This window comes from Centruroides sculpturatus, unplaced genomic scaffold (genome assembly GCF_000671375.1).
Source record: "Centruroides sculpturatus isolate CEXI.00-Female unplaced genomic scaffold, Cexi_2.0 scaffold923, whole genome shotgun sequence".
NCBI lineage: Eukaryota > Metazoa > Arthropoda > Arachnida > Scorpiones > Buthidae > Centruroides > Centruroides sculpturatus.
In genome coordinates this window covers 46,166-56,434 of record NW_019385201.1, presented here as the reverse complement: position 1 = coordinate 56,434, position 10,269 = coordinate 46,166, and the positions used below count along the sequence as shown (strand labels likewise).

At 36.7% G+C, this 10,269-nt stretch overlaps 1 non-coding gene across 1 annotated transcript; it reads left to right on the top strand.

Annotated features, from left to right (window-relative positions):
- The first annotated feature begins 3,185 nt into the window (after positions 1-3,185).
- Positions 3,186-3,257, top strand: Trnaq-uug. Its single transcript has one exon. It is a non-coding gene; the product is annotated as a tRNA-Gln (tRNA).
- Positions 3,258-10,269: the final 7,012 nt, after the last annotated feature.

Genomic DNA, 10,269 nt, shown 5'->3' with positions numbered 1-10,269 from the left:
TGGTATCGATCAAACTGATCTGCTTACACTATAAATACTGTAAATAATCATGTGGCTGAGTGTAAAGCCCTTCAAGACCTGGCTTAGTTTATAAAAATATTGTTATATTGAGGTTAAGTACTACACTTACCACTTTAAACTCTGATCCGACCTCTTTTTTATGATTAAATAAAATTTAGAAAATAGCCAAGTATGAGATGAAACAATCTAGATTTATATTCCTTATCTAATTGCCTAAATCTCATATCTGGGAACAAACAAAACAACCGAGATTTAGATGAGAAAAATAGATTCTAAAGTGACAATCGTGCCCAACACATGGTAGAGACTTCAATGTTTTGACTTAAAGAAAGATGGCGATCGATAGTATCCGTCGTTGTCACCAAGAGTGTTGTAGCCATGATCACAGCCACTCTATATAGTATATTCTAGCACGTTGTTCTTACCATATTTAAATTAATTTCACATTCTTCTTTGTGCTACTGCTGAATTTGCAGACCTGCTGAAGAGGGGACTTTAGGTCCGAAACACACAAAAAGAGTGTACAGGTGAAAATAAAGATATTTTGTCTTGACTTTTAATCAAGATTTCCTGTCTGCTTATCAGAAATTTTACCCAGTATGATAAATCCTATTAATTAAATTAATAAACAAAGTCCAAGTAGACAATATATCAGGAATGGGCAAGCAAAAGTCCAGTGGGAGCCGAAATATAGGTTTTGCAAAATGTATGGGAGCCGCAGTTCTGTACTTTTTTATTCTGTACCGCAGTTCTGTATCGCGATTTTATTATATAATATAAATACAATACAAAACAAATATTGAATTTTTTAATAAACATATTTTCACAAAATTGTGGAAATAAAATAGTAAAAATAATAACAAAAAGCAGAAATTAACTCTTTCAGCAAGAGCCGCATTTGCCCATGTCTGCAATATATACACAGAAATGCAACAAAATATACTTTACCTTTTATTTTGTGTAATGTTTAATTAATATGTTTATGTTAATTTTTTCTTTTTATGATTTTATGATTTATAAGATTAAAAAGGGCTGATAAAGGACCTCACACCGAGTTTAGCTTAGGGCCTCGAAATGCCTAAATCCGGCTTCGATTTTCTTTTATGTAAAAGGGTTCCTGGTAATAATGTGGCTTGTGCGTTGTCATTTTGGTTCGTGTTTATTATATCAAGTCGTTTGTATTACACGATTTCATAGTTATTGAATTCGAGGATCACGACACGCTTTGTGTTACATACTAGCCGATATATTGTATTAATATTAATGCCTATCCTCATCCACGGGACCGCAAATCTACTTCGTATTAACGCAGATTTTGCATAAACCTATAATCTAATAACGGGATTTAGCTGTACAATACTTTTACTAGCAAATATACTTTTAAATACGATGTTAAGAAATGGTAGGATAAGTTAACAGCTGTTCGTCACCGACAGCATTTTCAGTGGGGATGTCAGTATCAAAAGTGGACTACTGAATTATGGAAGAGGGTCTCCTGGTTCAATGAATTATGATTCATATAATACCATGGCAACTGTCGGGAACGTTTGCAACATTTATCACATGAGGTTTTATCATCTGAATGCGCTGTTGGAGGACACTGACAGGAGGAGGGAGTGTAGTGGGCAGTTTTCTGAGAGATGGCTGGGCCTTTCACCCTGTGAACGGAACTCTGACCTTTATTAAACTTTACTGCTGATCAAGTACATCTCTTCACAGCAATTGTGTTCCCTAATCGGTTATAGGATAAATGCAGCTGGATAAGCAAACCAATAACATAGTCCGTTTCAAAAGAAACGAGCTTTATCATTGGCTTGCTTATCTAGTTGTATTTAAGTCTCTTTACTGAGCAATGCACCCTATATTTCAAATCTTTCGAACTGATCGTTCTGTCTGTGTGATCTACTTTGTCGTTACGACGTATTACAAGCATTACAATACGGTACATTTTATTGCGGTTATATTTGTAGCAACATTTTACTCCCTTTTCTCAAAAATACGACTGGATATTTGTTTCGCATCACCTATCGCTGTCCAAAGTTATTTGGACTGTCTTTAAGCTTGCCATAAACTTCATGAGTAAAATCAAGCACTAAGTACATACATTTGAAGCATAGTTTCATGTACTGTACTGTATGTATGCAAATACTATATTTAATATTACAAAAGCATGACAAAATATGATTCTACTTAGCCTTACCGTGTCATTTATGACGACATTTCCTCTTTTTGGAAGTAAAAATTACCATTCGAACACATTTTTGTAAACGTCCTATTTTGTTCGCAGTATTTTGTTTCCAGTAGATCCTATGTAAAAATGAATTTTTTTTTCTGTTTTTAAAACTCTTTCCGCTCTCTGGTTACTAAGAGGGCTTGATTTAGCGAACCTATTATGGTTTCGGTCAGGTGAAGGATGCGACTCTATATACCTCTCAAACCATCCCCGAAAAATTCGATCCCACCGGAACCCCAAAACATTAGCTTGCACCTTACCGCTCGGCCCTCCGACTATAGAGTTGATTGGGGTTGATTGTCCTAACTACAATACAATAACAATAATTCTATACTTTTTAAATTGTTCCCTTAACTCGTCTTCTATATAAGTAGCCTAAATGACATCTGTCAGATACTAAAACCTCTTAATCATGTCTCTTTGCGAGTATCTTATTAATCATAACTTTGGAATTTCAGAAATACGGAGAGACGACATTCCGGACAGTATATACTGTACTGTAAATCTTGAAGTGTCCGGTTAATCCCGGAAGTTTCAGGTTGTAGACCCGATCCAATCATTGATGCGTATGTGAACCTCATAAAACCTGCTAATGCGAGTTTAAAAAAAATAACTGTAGGCCCTAAATGAGGCATATATATATATTTAATGAACTAAAATTATTTATTATACATCCATCCATCACATTATTTTAGAGTTTTATCTGAAATGTTTTCTACACAATACTAATCCAGAGAAACAATAGAGATAGATAGAAATTCTATTACTATTTTATTAGCTTTAGTTAATATTGTTTAAAAAAATTATTTATTTTGTATTTATAATTATTTTGTTTAAAATGTAAACGAAAAAAAAGTTATATTTATTACTTAATGTATTAAACCTTTTAAGAGAAAGAATGTATAGACTCTGAAGGAAAAGTTGAAAGTGTGGTCCCATGGTGTAATGGTTAGCACTCTGGACTTTGAATCCAGCGATCCGAGTTCAAATCTCGGTGGGACCTCTAACTATTTTCTTTTTTTTTTTTTCGTTATTAATTCAAAATCTTATATAGCATAAATTTATTTCTACTTAGTATTCTTCATTTTCAATATAATTTAATAGTACAATTACAAGGGTAATTAAATAAATCCATTAATTTATTATATTAAACATATTTTATACAAAGTTAACATTTTAAATTATTTTATTCTATAAAATTCATCATTTTCATGACGTAATATTATTCTGTATTTTTTTTTTTAATTATCACGCTTTTAAAAAAATACGTAATAATATAATAATTTACCGCGCGCATCTTCTTTTATTATTCTAAATAATTGATTTAAGTGAGCAAGTATTTTAAAAAAATAATTATCAGGCAAATTTATTTACATATTTATTTATTTGTTTATTTATGTTTTACATTTCTCAGAAATTTTCGTCTTTTTTACAATATATTTGCTAATAGAGGGCGACACTTGTACAACTGTTACATAATAGATGGCTGTTTCTCTATCTATAGATAGCGATCTACGTCTGAATCTAAATATTTATTTAAAGCACGAAATTCATATTTTATCGATATCTTAAGTTAATGTAATTTAATTAAATCTTATAAATTGCTTTATTCAAAACATTATAAATCTTGTTGCAGTATTTTTTCTTATATTATTAGATACTTCGACAGACTTCAGGTGGCGCTTTATATTTTTTAACATCTGCCAAAAGGCGATGGGAAAAAAATGTAAAAAAAAAAACTACACCAAACTTTGGTGTAGTTTTTTTTACATCTTTTCGCCCTTTGCGCACAAAGAGGACCTTTTTAAGCAAGCCCACAATGGGCCGGCAGTTGGTGAGTTACGACGCCCAACATAATCGGATTATCACCCGAAAAATTCCTGGGGATTTTTCGACCCTTCCGATTTCGAACTCGGGTCCCCCAGAGCGGTCGGTTGTCACCTTGACCGCTCTGGGTTATCCGGCAGTCTTTACCTCGAGGTCAATGCTAAACTTCATAAAATACAAATACAGTAGAGCGTCGTTTATCCGAAAGCTGGTTATCCGAAACGTCCGTTATCCGAAAGCATTCCAGTCGGCAAATTTAAATTTTCGCTAGTGCTGTGGCGCTGCAATCTTCGGCTATTTCTCGGGCTACTCAAATATTTTACGTTTTTGATACTAAATTAACATCTGAAGTATAATTTTTTATTGTTTTTATATTTTTCAATATATTTATTTTGTTTGTACAAAATAAAAAAATAATTTTTAACGATGCAATAGTCTTCGTTAGGCTTAACATCGACGAAGATTCAACGCGAAGCGACACGCAACGGAGAGAAATTTCAACATGGGATAAATTAATATATTTTTTCGTACATGATTCGTTATCCGAACAACCCCAGTCCCCAATTGATTCGGATAAACGACGCTCTACTGTAAATATTGTAAAAGAAAACAGAAGAGTTATTTATTTCCAGCACGTAAAACTAGTTCTAGAAAGTGTGATAGCAGTGTACTTGTACTTTAATAAATAAACATTTCTTGTCAAATGTATATACAGTATTTTTCCTACTGCTAAAAGCAATATATTTTAGAATTCTCATTGAAAATTTAGATCAAGCTCAGATTTGAAGCAGCAATGGGCAAAACAAACGTGTATGGAATTTTTACGAACTTGTTACAGTACATAATTGAAACGTTTTGTCATTCGTAAAAATACTTTGTACTAATTAAATACAAATTAACTGTACATTCGAAACGTTTATTTTCGAGCAACTATTATATAAAGCAATGAATAAACAAAAACAAAATCATAAAAAAACATAGCTTTTTGCTAATGCAGAGCGATATTTATTTTTTATAACTTAAATTGTTATAATTTTTGAAACATTTATTTGCAAGCAGAAGCAAAGTATAATATTCATTACGTTGCAGTGTACGTGTATTATTACAGTTTATACGTCTAATGAGTTAATAATTCTCAAGTTTACCATTTCGGCGGCGATTATTTTGAATGAAAACGCCAATATTAATGTCATATACTGTACAGTATTTAAACTCGCCACTTGAAGACGGTTTCGTACAACCAGAGATTTGCGAGAAGCGAGAAGAAGGTTCCTATAATGCCTATTTTGTCGCACTGGATATCAAAAACATATCTCGAAGTTTCGACGATGTGATGTGACCTGAATCTAAAGCTAGGTTTATTCGAACCTCTACGAGCGGACGACACGAACCCTAACCAAACGAAATATTTACATTGCACTGCGCGACACTGTATTAAAACGTAATTAGTTGAAAAGCTTTCGCTTACAATTACTTATTTTAAGGAAAACCAAATTGGTCAAATGATAGCCGAATGATCATATGCCACAATGGCACAAGAACAGCTTGGCAGTGGTTCTATGCTATTGTGAACCTACCCAGGTAGAAAAATTACTCCAGTCTAACTTCGGTAATTATTCGGATGACAACGGTTCATCAATGTAAGCGATATCGGTTCATCAATGGCATCCAACGGAAGGCCGATATAAGTTAGATACCGTCACGACGATATCGCATCAATGCCATCATTTGTTTTTCGATTAAGACCCACCAATGCCCCTAAATCGGTAGAAATGTTTTGCCTACTTCATCAATATTAATTTATTTATTAACTCGAACGAAAGAGCGCTCAATACTCTTTGGAAAAGTCACGGAAAATAATATGAATTTTGTGTCAAAATGGTTTAAAACATCTATGAAGAATTTTTAAGCATTTTTTATTGTGATTTTCTTTTTCTATAACATTATATCGTATTTGGAGTTTCTGACGTTGCATATCGACAATGTTTAAAACATTAAAACCAATAACATAACTAATATTAAGTAGCAATTTTTAGCATTTCAAAATAGATTTTGCTTTTAAAAAAATTATTTAAAAAATTTTTTTCTTTCTATGAAAATTTATTAGCGTGTATTTTGCTATCATAAAAATTAATAACGACTTTTCACGTTTTATTTTGTTTAATGTCTAGAAATTAAAATTTTTATAGGAATTTGCGATTAGGAGACTTTGGGCTACTCCGACGTCGTGAATTGGAGACTCTTTTACTTCGACTATCTGGCAGCTCTGCTCGAAACTCATTTTATTCGCAGGAGAAGCATGGGTAAGGTTTGTTTTCGAATTCGTGAATGTAATAATCCAAAGTCATCTTTGTTCTTCTAAAACATTTTAATCAAAATTAAGTTAAATTTTATTTTGGTCATTGTCATATGTATTTCCAGATGTATAGTAAATTATTTAAATGTTTTCTTAGCAGTTTTATTTTGTAACGTGGCGTGGTATGCGTTCATAAAGTTAACGTGTAGAAAAGTAACATTTCAAGTACAAAAGCAAAAAAAAAAGTACCAAAATAATTTATAGTATTCAACTATTAAAATAATTAAACTATATTGAATAATTAATAATTGATTTTTACTGACGTTTATTAAATCGAGATTTTTTCTTTGATTATTATTACTATAAATTTTTACCTTTAGTTATTCTTACAGGATGATAATACAACCTTACAATTAAATAAATCAATGGAAACCTGTTCGTGTGACCCTTTACAAGATACCTCAGATCGTCAATTTTTCCTAATGAAAAACTGACCTTTGGAAGTGAGGGTATCTTGTACTACTGCTTACTCCATGTTTCTAACAAGTCAATATTCTTTACTATTTCCTGCCTTGACTGATGCTCCACATGTGATTGTGGTTTTGGCGTGGTGGTTGCTTTTATCTCTGGTCGCTGTGAGTGGAAGAAACGAACGAGACGAGATCGTAACAAAACTAAACTTTTATTGTTCTTCTCGCGTACTAGGTACAGCACATGTCTCGACGACGCGGCTAACAAAGGACAACTGGTTTTTCGACCGTCTTTGTGTAGTGAGTTCGAATTTATTCCAGGAAGTGGTGACTCATATGCCCGGGGGTAATTGCTTGTCTTTTACAACCGTTAAGGATACAGATGTGAAAGGCGGCGTTCGCCACAGAGTATCCCCCCAGTGAGGGACGAGCGATAGAATTGATGTCGGACGAGTCGCTTAACGTTACATTATGGTGACTAGTCTTTTAGGAAAATGGACGTGACGGCCTGACCTAGTCGTGACGGTTTGATCTTCTTTAGAGGTAGTTTCTAGTTTTTTGTTGTTCGCTGTTGCTGATGACAGTGGTTTCTGCGATAGACTTGACTGGATGGGTTTGATAATGGATTCCTGGGGTGATTCGTCCTGTAAGATATACGCTGGTTTTACTCTGTCAATGGAGACGGTTGATTTGCGACCTTGGATGTCAATTACTAGTGTTTTGTCGTGTTTTTCTAGCACTTTGTATGGGCCCGAGTAAGGCTGGCGGAGAGGAGGTCGGTTTGCGTCGAATCTTAGGAAAACATGTGTACATTCCTTTAGCCCTGGATGAATGAAAATTTTCTGTGTGGAATGATCGGAAGTTGCTAACGGTTTCAGATTGGCCATGTGGGTTTTTAGTTGACTGACAAATGACTCGCAAGGAACTCGTGGAGTGTCAGGGCTAATGATGTCAGCTGGTAATTTTAACGGGGTACCATATAATAGTTCGGCTGCTGTTGTGCCTATATCGGCTTTAATTGCTGAACGAATTCCCAGGAGGACTACCGGAAGGGCGTCGGTCCATTTGGAGGATTCGTGTGCCATTAGCGATGCCTTCAGGTGTCTATGTAATCGTTCTATTAAACCGTTTGATCGGGGATGGTATGCTGCTGAATGGATGCGATTGGTGCCGAGAAGTCTGGTCAGTTCTCGGAAGAGGTTCGATTCGAACTGACGTCCTTGATCAGTTGTGATGGTAGTAGGACATCCGAATCTTGCGATCCAACCTGAGAAAAAGGCTCGGCATACCGTCTCAGCAGATATGTCGGCAATTGGGATGACTTCTGGCCATCTGGTAAAACGGTCGATCACTGTAAGGCAGTAGTGTTTCCCGTCAGCTGGCGGAAGTGGTCCTATCAGGTCCATGTGAAGATGGGAAAATCTTGCTTCCGGAAGTGTAAACTTCCCTATTGGTGTCCAGGCGTGGCGGTGGATTTTCGATTTCTGGCAGGGGATGCAATGTCGTGCCCACTGACGGATGTCCTTCCGCATGCCCGGCCAAACATAACGACTTGAAATTAGCTTAGTGGTTGCTGTTGCTCCTGGATGAGAAAGTCCATGTAGGTGATCGAATATGATTCGTCGGAAATTATGCGGCACGAAGGGGCGAGATATTCCGGATGATGTGTCACAGTATAGGTCGATTTCGTTAGGTGGAAGGGATTTCAGCTCTAATTTGAGCGACATAGGATCCTTTAACAATTGATGAAGTTCCGAATCTGTAGCTTGCGATGTGGCTAGCTCTCGGAAGTCTAGAGGGGAAGCAGAGGTGATAGAATCTATCTCGATGCGGGAGAGAGCGTCTGCTATCGTGTTGGCTGTGCCCGGAATATGACGTATGTCCGTAGAGAATTGGGATATAAAATCGAGATGCCGCATTTGTCGAGGTGAACATTTATCTGGTTTTTGTTTGAAGGCGTATATAAGCGGTTTTTGATCCGTGTAGATCGTGAATTCACGGCCTTCTAACATGTGGCGAAATCGTTTTATTGATGTATATATTGCCAATAGTTCTCTATCATAAGCTGACCAGTTGCGTTGGTTTGGTGCCAGTTTTGCTGAGATAAAAGCTATGGGTTCCCATTTCCTGTTGTATTGCATCAGTGCTCCTCCAACCGCTGCATCTGACGCGTCTACCCATATGCATAGTTTAGCCCCGGGTATTGGATGATGGAGAAGTGTGGCTTTGGCCAGTGCTTCCTTAGCTGATATAAAGGATTGTTCTGCTGCTTCTGACCATTGCAGAGATCGTGATTCTGCTTTCCGAGTGAGTGATGTACGTTTCTCGTTCTTTTTCCCTTCTAGTAACTGCACTAGCGGGGCGAGGATGTGTGCCGCTCGAGGGATGCATCTCCTGTAGAAATTTATTATACCCAAGAATCGTCTAAGTTGAGTGAGAGACGAAGGTTTGGGAAATTCTCGGATGGCTCTGACTCTATCAGGGAGTGGTTCCAGACCCTTTTCCGAGACCTTGAATCCGAGAAATTCGATTGATCGTACGCCGAAGGCACATTTTGACGGATTTATGGTCAAACCATATTCCTGGAGACGTTGGAATAAGGCGCGAAGATGCGAGATGTGCTCTTCCTGGGAGCGTGATGCTATTAGTTTGTCATCGACGAAAGCATATGCGAAGGAGAGTCCTCTGGTTACTTCGTCGATGAAACGTTGAAATGTTGCGGATGCGTAGCACAATCCGAATTGCATCCTGGTGCTCTCGAAAAGACCAAACTGTGTCATTATAGCTGTTTTGTGCACGTGCGGTGGGTAGATGGGTATCTGATGATAGGCCTTGATTAAGTCTATGTGAGAGAAGATTTGTGTTCCGTGCAGTTCCGATGTGAAATCTGCGATGTTTGGAACTCCGTATCTGTCCTTTATGGTTTGTGCGTTTAAAGCACGATAATCTCCCACGGGTCGCCAATCCGAACTGTTTTTCTTGGTGACCATGTGGAGTGGTGATGCGTAATTGCTTTTTTATGTTCACATATGGCCGAGAGCTATCATCTTATCGAATTCGGCCTTAGCGATTTTAAGTCCATCGGGTGCTAGGCGACGTGGTTTCGCCGTTACGGGTGGACCAATCGTTTCTATATGATGTACAACGTTGTGTTTTACGGGTTGGTTTGGACGTGGAGGTCTGGTGATCTCAGGAAATTCTTCCAATATCTTATGATATATGGAGTCGTTGGTCGTTATCTTAATAGAGTGGATGAAGGTTTCTAATAATTTGCCTGGAGAGTTCACCTTGGTCTGGACGTCTGTGAGACACTTGCGTCTAAGATTTGGTACCAGGTGGAAATGATACAAGAAATCTGCGCCTATTATTGCCGTTGACACGTTGCCAATTAGGAATTTCCAGCGAAAAATTTTCTTTAACCC